Below are 11,141 nucleotides of genomic sequence, written 5' to 3' on the forward strand. Positions count from 1 at the left end.
AAGATATCATTTCTTTTTATAAATATCGGTTTCATAATAGCTGTATTCAGAGTGTCGTGTTGTTTTTCCTAGAGAGTGAACCGTCACTGCTGGGTGGTTCCAAGAGATGGCAAAGACAGCAAACTGTGCTAAGATCACCACCTAGCGTTTAACTTTGAAGTTACAGATATACTAGAAGAGATGACTAATTTTGAGCTCTTCTCATCGGCTAATAAGTGAGTATATTTTATTATATGTTCCTCTGTGTTGATTGATCATTTTGATCTTTGCTTTAAAGTTAAATTTCCCCAAATTCTGGGTTTTTAATTTCCAGTGTTGTATATGCTTTTATTGTGCAGGTGACTGCATTAACGTGTAATTTGGTTTTTACTGGTTTTAAGTGAGGATTGATTTAAAAATGTGAGTTAAATGTCCCTGAAGTTTGATCCTTCAAGTCAGATTTTACAACTTCTATGAACTTTCCTCCATCCCACTCTCTGCTGGGCGGTTACCTTATCTTTGCATTTTTTAAGACTGTGAGTACACATTATGGTTCTTGTCACTGTAGACGGTAATTGGCTACTCATCTGTTTCTCATTCAATAAGGTGCACGTCCTTCAGGGGCAAACTCTGCATCTCATGGTCTGTATTGTACCCTGAACCTAGCACATTGGAGGTGCTTGATCGAAATCCGTTGAATGAAATGAATGAATGAATAAATGAATGAATAAGGTTTTCCAAATAAGATTAAAGGATGAGGCAATTTTTTTTTCTTGTAACGCTCAGCTTTCTTCTATGTTCAGTAAAACATTCTATCTTGAAATAGCTGAATTTAATAATCTAACAACTCTTTGTAAGATCTTGGCAGGATCATCAAAATCTTGATTTGAGGGCAAAACCTTGAATTCAAAGGTGAATGAAGCTCTGATGACAAGACACACCCATCTTTCATTTTTATTTATTTTTAAATTTTATTAAATTCATTGGGGTGATATTAGCCAATAAGATTATATAGGTTTCAATATATAGTTCCAGAGTACATCGTCTGCATACTGCATTGTGTCCACCACCTCTTGTCAGCATATATTTGAGCCCCCTTACCCTTTTCTATGTCCCAGCCTACCTTTCCCTCTAGTAATTACCATACTGTTGTCTATGTTTATGAGTTTTTGTTGTTTTTCTCGTTCATTTGCTGCTTTCTGTTTTATATCCCAGGTATGAGTGAGATCATATGATTCTTGACTTTTTTCTGTTTGACTTATTTCACTTAGCATGATAACCTCAAGACCCATCCATGTTGTTGCAAATGGCAGCATTTCAACATCTGCCTTTCAAAATCAGGGTCCTTACCCTGTCTAGCAAGTTTAGGAGGCTGAACATCACTGTTTTTCTCTTAACAAGCTCCTAATCAACCTTGAACTGTTTAAAAATGTGCATTTATTCATTTGCAGCAGGGAGCGGAGCACCAAACTAGGAAAGGAATAGAAATGGGGGAACTTGGCAGAGAGGGAGAGATCACTTTTAAGGAATTTTCAGGTCTTTTTCCTAGCCCTGTTGCTGATCTGAGATGAGTTCCTAAATCACTCTCCCAAATTAACAAACTGAATCCTCTTGGTTCATAGCAGAGGTTCTTTATCTAAGCTTAAGGTAATTAATCGAACATGTGATATTGGGTAAAATTACCTGATTCCGATTAGCAGGAGTCTCAAGGCCTCCGAAATATGATTTGGACTATCAGACGGAGAGAAATCGCACACACACACACGCACATGCATGCGCGCGCGCGCACACACACACACACATCCATTAGTAGAAGGCGGAGTCTCTCAATCCTTCTGGTGGAGAGGGAGTTAAGAATATGAATTTGGAGTCATATTCACCTGGACCCAAAACCTGGCTCTGTTATTTGTCTGCTACATAATTTTGATGAAATCTAAGCCTGTTTCTCACCTGTACAATGGGGTCCAAGTACATAGTAACGATGTGTAGGGTAGTTGTAAGGATTAAATGAGGTTTGCTGCGTGTAGCATGCATAGCAGACTGTCTGGCATATGAACAATTGCCTAATGAAAGAAGGAATGCCAATAAAGACTCATGTGGGCCGTTCTGTTCCCAAATCCTCCAGCGTTTCTGTCAGCCTTCCTGTGGCTTGGACATGAGGCACAGCTTATCCTTTAGGATCTATTGAAATGTGGCTTCCAGGGAAGTTGCTCTGAAATGCCTGCACCTTTGGCTCTCCCTCTGCCAGGCAGCACCACCAGCGAGCATGCCATGAGCTCTCACCTCTCCAAGACTTTATCTAGCTCTTCTATTTGCTTTGAGCCCAGTCTCCCTCCACCTCTACCTTCAGCTAATCACCCTTCAAGACCTTTCTGTAGCCTTACGTTGGCACCCAAAAACAACAGGTGAGTCCCTTCCAAAGTATACTCGGCACATTTTATCTGAGCATTTACCGTCATCTGTCTCTCTGCCCACCTGGGAGTTTCTGTAAGGCATAAGGCACAAACCTTGTCTTATTCATCTTTATCTCCCAATACTTACTTTATGTTTGGCACTTAGTAGTCCATCAGCAAATATTCATAAGAACAAAATGTTCAGTTGTGAACATTAATATGCCTAGATGAAACTCGAGAGAGTCTCCATCTCTCAGCTTCCATTGCTCCATTCTAGTTAAACCCCTAGAAAGAGCATGGTCTAAGCACATAAATAAGCAGTAGGGAGATGTTAACAGTTAAATCATCAATACAAATGGTCCTGGAATAGAGACAGAAGGGAAGTTCTCTGGAGACACTCCAGACAGCCAGCATGTAGCCGTGGTTTGGGATGAGCTTAGCCACGTACTTTTTCCTTCAAGATAGATCTCTCCCTCAAAGAGCAATCCATAGGGAGGGAACCTCTTCCCCCCTCTGGATTTTAGATAGAGAGCTTTGAAGCAACCACTGGTGATTTTTCCATTCCAAACCCCCTGCCACTATTGTGCTAAAAGAGTAAAAAAGGATATATGAAGTTCAAAGAAATGTCAATGTGGGACAGATCTATGGCATCTATATTGCATCTCAAAGATGCCCTTGGAACTGTACAGGTCAATTAAATGGAGGGGCAGCTGTCTCACTTACGAATGTATTTACGTGTGTGTGCCTAAGACTCTGGTGAGAGGTCCTAACTGAGATCTGTTTCTGCCCTAGAGGTTACACACCATGGAGAAGGTCTCCTGGTGAGAGAAGTCTCTGCATATTCTAGAGCCAAGTTCAAATAAGAGATAATTCTTGGTTTAAGATGCCCTAATTCCAGGGATGAGAAATGCTGGCTGGTGTTAGGTCAGGGACAAATGTTGTTTGATAAAGAGAGGCCATTTCCTCACCTCTGTCTCCCTCTGGGGTGGGAGAGTGAGCACAAATGGTTCTCACCCCCAACATCCAGAGAAGGCAATCCCTCAAATTACTCACAGAACTGTAAGTTCAGTAGCAAGGGAAGCTATTCCCTGCCATGGTTTGCAGCCACCAAGCTTCCTGACCTACCTCATCTGACCTGAGCAGAGCACAGCCAGATGGGGAAGAAGGGCAACAGCCACCCTCTCACATCCTGGTCTCTGAGAGGCTCAGAAAAATGTACGGAGCCTGTCCCCTTGATTGGGGCTGCAGATAACATATAAGCTTGGGGCCCACAGGCTTGCCAGGAACTGACAGAGCAATGACCACAGAGGTACTTTCTATCAGAAGAACGCAGTTATGAGGCAGCATTTGTTGATCAGAAGTCAATGGAGGCAAATGTCTCTTTATTATGGACTGTTACAGTTTCTATCTGTGACCACAGAGGAGCCTATAATTTAGGAGAGACATTGGAGCCAGGAGTTTACAGAAAGGGGGCTAATAACCTCATTACAACCAGTCTCAAAGGGAGACATTCTTGCCTCCCTTTCTTCCCTGCCCAATGCCAGATGAGTAACTGTTAAAAAGAAGGCAGAGAGGAAAAGGACCCCATCAAGATTAGCTACACCGGACTATGCTGAGGAAGGGGGCAGCTTTGAATTAAATGCAGTATTGAAATTTTAAAATGCATAGGACTAGTCTCGGTAACTAGAATGAGAGTGTTTTAATTACCAAAAGTGAATAAAAAGTTACAAAATTAGATTGAGATGCTTTAAATGGAGCCACCACCTTTGATAGAGGATGGTGAGAGTAGTTAATTGGGAAAAAAAAATCAATTCACATTTTATTTGCAGATTTAGATTCTTTCCTGAATTGATTATATGTGTATATGTATGTTTATATGTATGTATGTATGTATGTATCTATGTATCTATGTATGTATGTGTGTGTATTATAGTTATACACTGCTATTTCTAAAAGGCAACTTTAAAAGATGAGTGTCTATATGAGGTCAGTTCATTTATAGACAAACAAGTAGCATGACTAGTCTTGAGTTAAGAACTTCTTTAGAGCATGAATTCTGTCCATTAAACTTGAACATCGCCCTGCTCAGAGCCTAAGCAAAAGGGGGCATAACAAAATCCCGTTGATATGAAGAAGGACATGGCTGTGCTAACAACGTAAGGGTTAATCATTTTCCTTGTAAGTAAGCTGCTGCTAAGGCATTCATATTTTTTACAAGTAGCAAAATGTCCACAGAAGTCTCTTCCAGATGTAGTCCTTCTGACGCTCCCCTGGGTGTGTTCACTGATGTTATAGGGATTTGGGGAGTGGGGGTTAGCTTCCCTTGGTGATGCCTCACGAAGTCGGCAGCAACACAGCAATCCTGCTTGAGCTGGCAGCTGAAGCTAATGGAAGAAGCCATTCTAGGGAAGGTAACTTAAATTTTCCTTTAAATAAATTTATATTTATAGAAGAGAAACTAATACCGGGCATTCTCAAATACCCTTCAACCAGCTTCTGCTAATGTTACCAGTTAACATAACCACAGTACATTTATCAAAACTAGGAAATTAACATTGGTACAATCCTGTTGACTAGATAGAGACTTTATACCCTGTAAAAGGGGTTCCCCGGCCCAATTCCAATGTGTGTGCATGTGCGTGTGTGTTTGTGGAGGTTTCCCCATACCAATAAGCAATCCTTTGATACTTGCAGTGTATCTAAGAATTCAACTCAATTCTGGTTCTATCTACCTGGAGGTAATATAAGATTCCACCAATAAAGGGCTCGGTCCCACAAGATGGCTCTCTACTTCAGATGCTAGTCACAAACAAGGTAGTTACCTGTATTTCTGACCAACTAGCTATAAATCTGAGGTTCTCACGGCCCCTCCTGGGGCTTGAGTAATTTGCTAGAATGGCTCACTAAACACAAGAAAACCTATTTACTCCCTAGATTACCAATTTGTTACAAAGAACATTAAAGAATATGAATCACTAGTCAGATAAATAGATGTACAGGGTGAGGTCTCAAATAAAGGATCTTCTGTCCTCATGTAGCTTAGGGCCCGGCATGGAAGCGCATGGAAGCATTGTGGTTCCCCACTGCAGAATCTCTCCGAAAAAAGGACTGACAAGCTCTCATTTTGGGCTTTGATGGAGGACTCATTACAGAATCATGATTGACTAAGTCATTCACCATTGGTGATTGATTCAACCTCAAGCTCCTCTCTCCTACCTGGAAATCCACGGGTGGGCCTGGAAGTTCCAGTTCTTTAACCACAGGTTGGCTCCTACTGGTAACCAGCCTGCACCCTTGGGTGAGGTCCAAAAGTCAACTTGTTAACATATAAGAGACACCATTGTTGTTCTCATCCCTTAAGAAATTCCAAGGGGCTTGGGAGCTATAAATTGTAAGCCAGGAACTGTGGATGAAGACCAAATATATCTGACAAATGTATTTCAGTTATTTGAATGACCATACATACATACATACAGTTCCTTATAAATCATAATTTTGAACACATTTTTCCTTAATGTCCTTTCCTGTTTGAGAATTCAATCCAGGCTACTATATTACATTTTTTGTCTCGTTTTCATAGCTTTGGAGGAGATAACATCTAAGATAAGGCATCTCTTTCTGAACTCTGGCTTCGTGGTCTCTGGACTTGCTGCTAGGAGTAAAGCCCTGAGGCTGAGAATGTGCACTGCAGAGCCCTCACCCTCTCTGCCAGAAGGTCATGAGTCAAACTGAAGATTCCCAGAGCTACCTACACAAGTCACCTGTGCCCTTCCCTATCTTGTGGAGACAGATTTTTGTGGTTCCCAGTCTGCATCTGTAATTACCCAGCTAGAGTAGCAAAGTGTCAGGATTCTACCTCCATGGGATTACGCATTTCAGCATCTTTACAATCCCATGGAAGTAGAATCCAGCAGCTGGATTTTATGCTGTGGCCCTGCAATCCCCCATTTATTTTCCTTCTTTTCCCTCCCAGCTTCCACTTCTTTAGGAAAGCATTTGCCTCTCTACCCTGAAACCTACTCCTCTCTTTTTTCCTTCTCTATTCTGTATTCCAAGAGCTAGACTTTGCAAACTATGTACCTGAGGCCACTTTGCCAACTGGAGTACTATTATGTTTAACCAAGGGGAGGCATTGGCAGGGAATTGGTGAGCAGAAAGAAGGGAGAGCCCCTTCTTGCTCTCTGCTTTGGGTTGGAGGCAGCTCCGGGAGTGACTGGGCAGCCCCGCCCAGTTCCTTCTCCTGCTGGTAGCCCTGGCTCTGGCAATGCCTCATCTGCCCTTTCTCTCACTGGTAGTAGAGGTTATAGCTACTCCCTACTGTTGCTAATCTCCGGGTTGCTTCAGGGTTCCCTTTGTAACTAGTTCTCAATAATAAATTCCCTCTGTGGCACTACATGCAACAGGTTCTGTTTACCTGACCTGACTCTAATTGGTACCTGTACCCCAATAATTGCCTCGCCCTCTTTCCCCGGGGCTAGTGCAGGAGGGAGGAAAGGCTAAGTCTCACTAAGACTGCTTCAGGGATTTGTCATCACAGGCAAGGAAGGGAGGGGTGAGGGATCCTGGGCTCAGTGGCATGATTGTGGGCAGAAAATTCTGTTTTGCTCCTTAGCCTTAGGCTTTTGCCGATAACCCTTAATGTGACCTGCATTGGTCACATTGGTGACAAGCATTGGTCCCTATTAGATTAAACCAAGAAATTGCACCATTCAAGTTTTTTTGACCTACAAAATGGCAATCTCACATGACTCTACTTAACAGAAAAAGAAGCAGGTTGGGGAAGTTAACAAGTAAATTGTTCATAATTTACAGCTAATAACAAAGCTAGCATTTACAGTGTGTTTACCATGTGCAAGGCATTGTATGGCACTTTAAACTGTAGTAACGATGGCAAACTCAATCATGACACCTGTTCTGAGTGTTTTATATATATTGAATTATTTAATTTTCAAAACAACTCTGAAAGATCAGTACTATTTTATCCCATTTTATGGATTAGGCACAGAGAGGTTAAGTAACTTGTGTAAAGTCACACAGTAAGTGGCGGGGTCAGGATTTGAAGCCAGGCAGCTCTGAAGTACGTGATCTCAACCACTGTACTTACATTGTCTTGCAGTTGATTTTCTTACATCAATTTTATGGATGAAGAAGTTGAGAAACAGAGGTTGGAATGTGCTAAGATGACATTTTAACCTAGTGCCCCCTAACTGCCAAGCTTAAATTCCTCCCCCTTTCTTTTTCCCTCTATTCCAAGTTTGTCCTGTAAGGTCTCTAAGACTCCACCTCACTGGAGTCTCTTATCTTTGCCTAGAAAAGATAATAATCTGCAGATTTCAACACATTCCATCTGCACATTCATCTCTTGCTGCATTTATTGAGTTTCCCTCATTGTGATGCCCTGGGTCCTCACCTGTGTGTGTAACCAGCTCAGAAGGAAATTACTGTGGTTTGTGTTAAGACCCCTGCCAGGTAAGAAATCTAAATATCTCTTTGATAGATATGCTAGACAAACTCAGACCTATTCTTACTTCCTCCACTTTCTCTTTAAAAACTTTGGGCATTAATAATGACCTTGTTTACATAGTTTATAAGTGTCTTTATGTTAGATATGTACAGTGCCAAGAAGAATGGAGATTATTTCTCTGGACAGTAAACTTAATGTCTGTTTTGTGGTGCTTTGGGACAGAATCCCTAAGGTATCTTTCTGTTCAAAAATCCCATTACCTAGGTAGGACGTTTATACCGTAAGCGTTGAACAGCAAGGGGTTGTAGTATCTAAATTGGCCACAAGAGGGCGCTATTTCTTTGTCCCACAGGTTTAGTGCAATAATAGCTTTTGGGGCCACAGATGTGAGATGCTATTCTGGACACAGTAATTAAACCACATTTCGTGCAATTTACCAAAAATAAGCAAAATGGTTTGTTTGCCGGAATAATAAATTCTATCACTTTTAACCTCTAAATACAAAGAGGGAAACTTTTTAATAAAATTAATTTTTTTTTTTTTTCCCAGCAGGGCACTTATAGGAATTTCTTCCATTCTTATTTGGATGATGGCGTTTGAAAATACTCCCATATTACATTTTACCAAAAAAAAAAAAAAAAAAAAAATCTCCCCTTCCCCCCTTTTTTTGCAATTGAGTGTCCTAATAAATTTTTTCAAAAAAATGATAGTAACTGAAATATCAAATAATCTTGAGCTTCCTTCTAAGGCTAGGGTATTAGTCAGAGTTCAGTCAGGAAAACAAAATCCATATGTGATATTCCAATAGAGGGAGTTTATTATGGAGAATTGATCACTCGGCTGTGAGAGGGCTGAAGGAACAAAAGCGGACCATTGAAGTGACCAATGTCATTACTGCTGCAAATGGCAACTACACACAGGGCTGAGGAAACAAAGGGAAAGGAGTGGGATTACCAAAATCTACGTGCTCGCGGAAAGACTTCGGCTGTGCTGGTGTCTCTGAGACGGTACAATGAAGCTGCTTCTGGCAACAGTGAAAGTAGATGGACTCTGTCAATGCCAGATGAAGTGTCCCTGCCAAGGTGACGTTGGTAGCAGCAACTCCTCACCCTACTCTACCTCTAGCCTTCTGATGGCCCTCTAGTGCCCCCTATTGGCAGAACACAACCAGGAGCCAACTGCTGATCAAGAGATACAGCCCCTGCATCACTGAGCCAACATAGAAAGGTAGCTTCTGAGCATAGTTCATTCCCTTGACTACTCAGCTACTATACACACTTTCTCAGCATCTTTGAAGTCTCATACGAAAATAATAACTTTTTGCCTTTGCTACAGATGCTATCATTTTCCATTCCCTTTTACTATTGGACATGAATATACTAAGAAATATCCCCAGAACACCCCTTGGGTTCCAGATAGAATTCTTGTGTAATAGAAATCTGATATTTCTTACTAATCAGGATCAATGAGTATGATAACCCCCTTCTCCACTTGTTAGTTCAACAGGACTAGGAGCCTCAGACGCTCTGTAGGCAGTCTCAATTTCAAAAGAGCAGTTTTTGTGTTGCCTGGTAGAAGCATTTCTCCATTTTGAAATGGAAAAACTAAACCAGAAGAACCGAAGTTGCAGGAACAGAAAGCAAACCTTAAGTGAGTGGATATTAGGTGTAATCGTGAGAGAAGCCACTCCCACTTTCATCTTTGATTCCTGGACTCGTGTTCTGACTACAGGAGAAACAGGACCACATATTGGTAACTGACTCAAAGCATATGTGACATCTCGTAAACTGGAACCCTGACCTTCAGGTTATTCTACCAAATTGTACTGTAATTGAGTCTTTCATAGGCCATTCCACTTTCTACCAGGCCACCTGCTCCTGGGTGATGGGATATATGATGAGGCAGTGAATTCCATAGTATATACCCCACATTACATTTTTTTTTTTACCCACAAATTGAGTTCGTTTGTCAGAAGCAATGCTATGTGGAATTCTATGCATGTGAATAAGGCATTACACAAATTTGATGATGAAAAGCTTTGTTAAGCATAGGTTTTATGATGGCCAACACATTTGGACAGAGAAAAATCCACCGAATGACAATGTCCTAAAAAGTAAACTAGACATGCCCCTTGTCCTTCCCCCCTTCTAGACTTTCTTCTTTGTTTCGAAGTAGGGTTTTCCTGTTATTTTAGGACAGGTATTGTATGGGTCAAGAGAGGTACTGATCTTGAGTCAGGTTTTTACCATGCATACATTTCAATGTGTCTCTGTCAGAAAGAAAGCATCTAAGGACATGCATTTGGAGGCAAACGTGTGCATGAAGTCAACTTGATCTCAATCTCAGTATTGATTTTCTTGAGTATTATAATTTTATGAAAAAATGCTTATTATAATGGAGAAGTATATTAATGCATTGCTTTCTCTCAAAAGGATGAAGGACTTAAGCAATTTTCCCTCTATTTGTTTAACATTGTTATAACAACCCTGTTTATGATGTTTAACATTAGTTTTCAACATGGTAATATGGTCAATGTTTAGTACCAATACCAGATCCAATACTAACCCTGTCCTGTATTTTTACAAGCATTTAAAGTGCCATAAACTAGCTCTACCACCGGATATCTCGGGACTGAAATTAAAAGTACCGATTCACAGGGGAGGGTATATCTAGAAGACTCACTCCCAAACATCGATTCAATTCTAGATAGTCACTTGGTTTTCTGTAGAAGAAAGACCCATTTCCTCTCCCTCTACTTTGGTTGATTGACATTCAAATTTCAATAACTTGTTTTGTGGTCAAATTCTCATCACTCTATAACTATGAAAAGAAAGTTGAACTGTTCTTTAAATATACATATTCATGATATTTATCAACAAGCATTAATGAGGATCAATTATATACCAAGAATTGGATAGACACCGAGTGTATCTCTGTTATGGGTGTTCTTCCAGGTCAGGCCAGCTTTAGTGGGTCAGTAAGATTACAAGAACTAGAAGAAAAAAGTAATTTCCTGAGTCCTTGGTTTCCCAGTCTCATCTGAATCCACTTTCTGTTTGGGATGTTCTGTGTGGCATGTCAGTGTGCCTGTAAATAGTAGTTTTTTTCTATCTCTCCTCCCTAGGGTTATGTACTTTTCATAGTCAAGAATTCACCCTTTGTGACCTCGCTCATGGGGGATATGTTAGCTACACACTGGTAAACATGACCGTCAAGAGTAGTAACCAGAAAACCTGTGTCCGTTGTCAGATTCAAAGGGTGAGGGCAATGCCAGAAGCAGAAATCTACACTAACGAGAGGTCAGA

The sequence above is a fragment of the Rousettus aegyptiacus genome, unplaced genomic scaffold, assembly GCF_014176215.1.
Source record: "Rousettus aegyptiacus isolate mRouAeg1 unplaced genomic scaffold, mRouAeg1.p scaffold_m13_p_10, whole genome shotgun sequence".
Taxonomy (NCBI): Eukaryota; Metazoa; Chordata; class Mammalia; order Chiroptera; family Pteropodidae; genus Rousettus; species Rousettus aegyptiacus.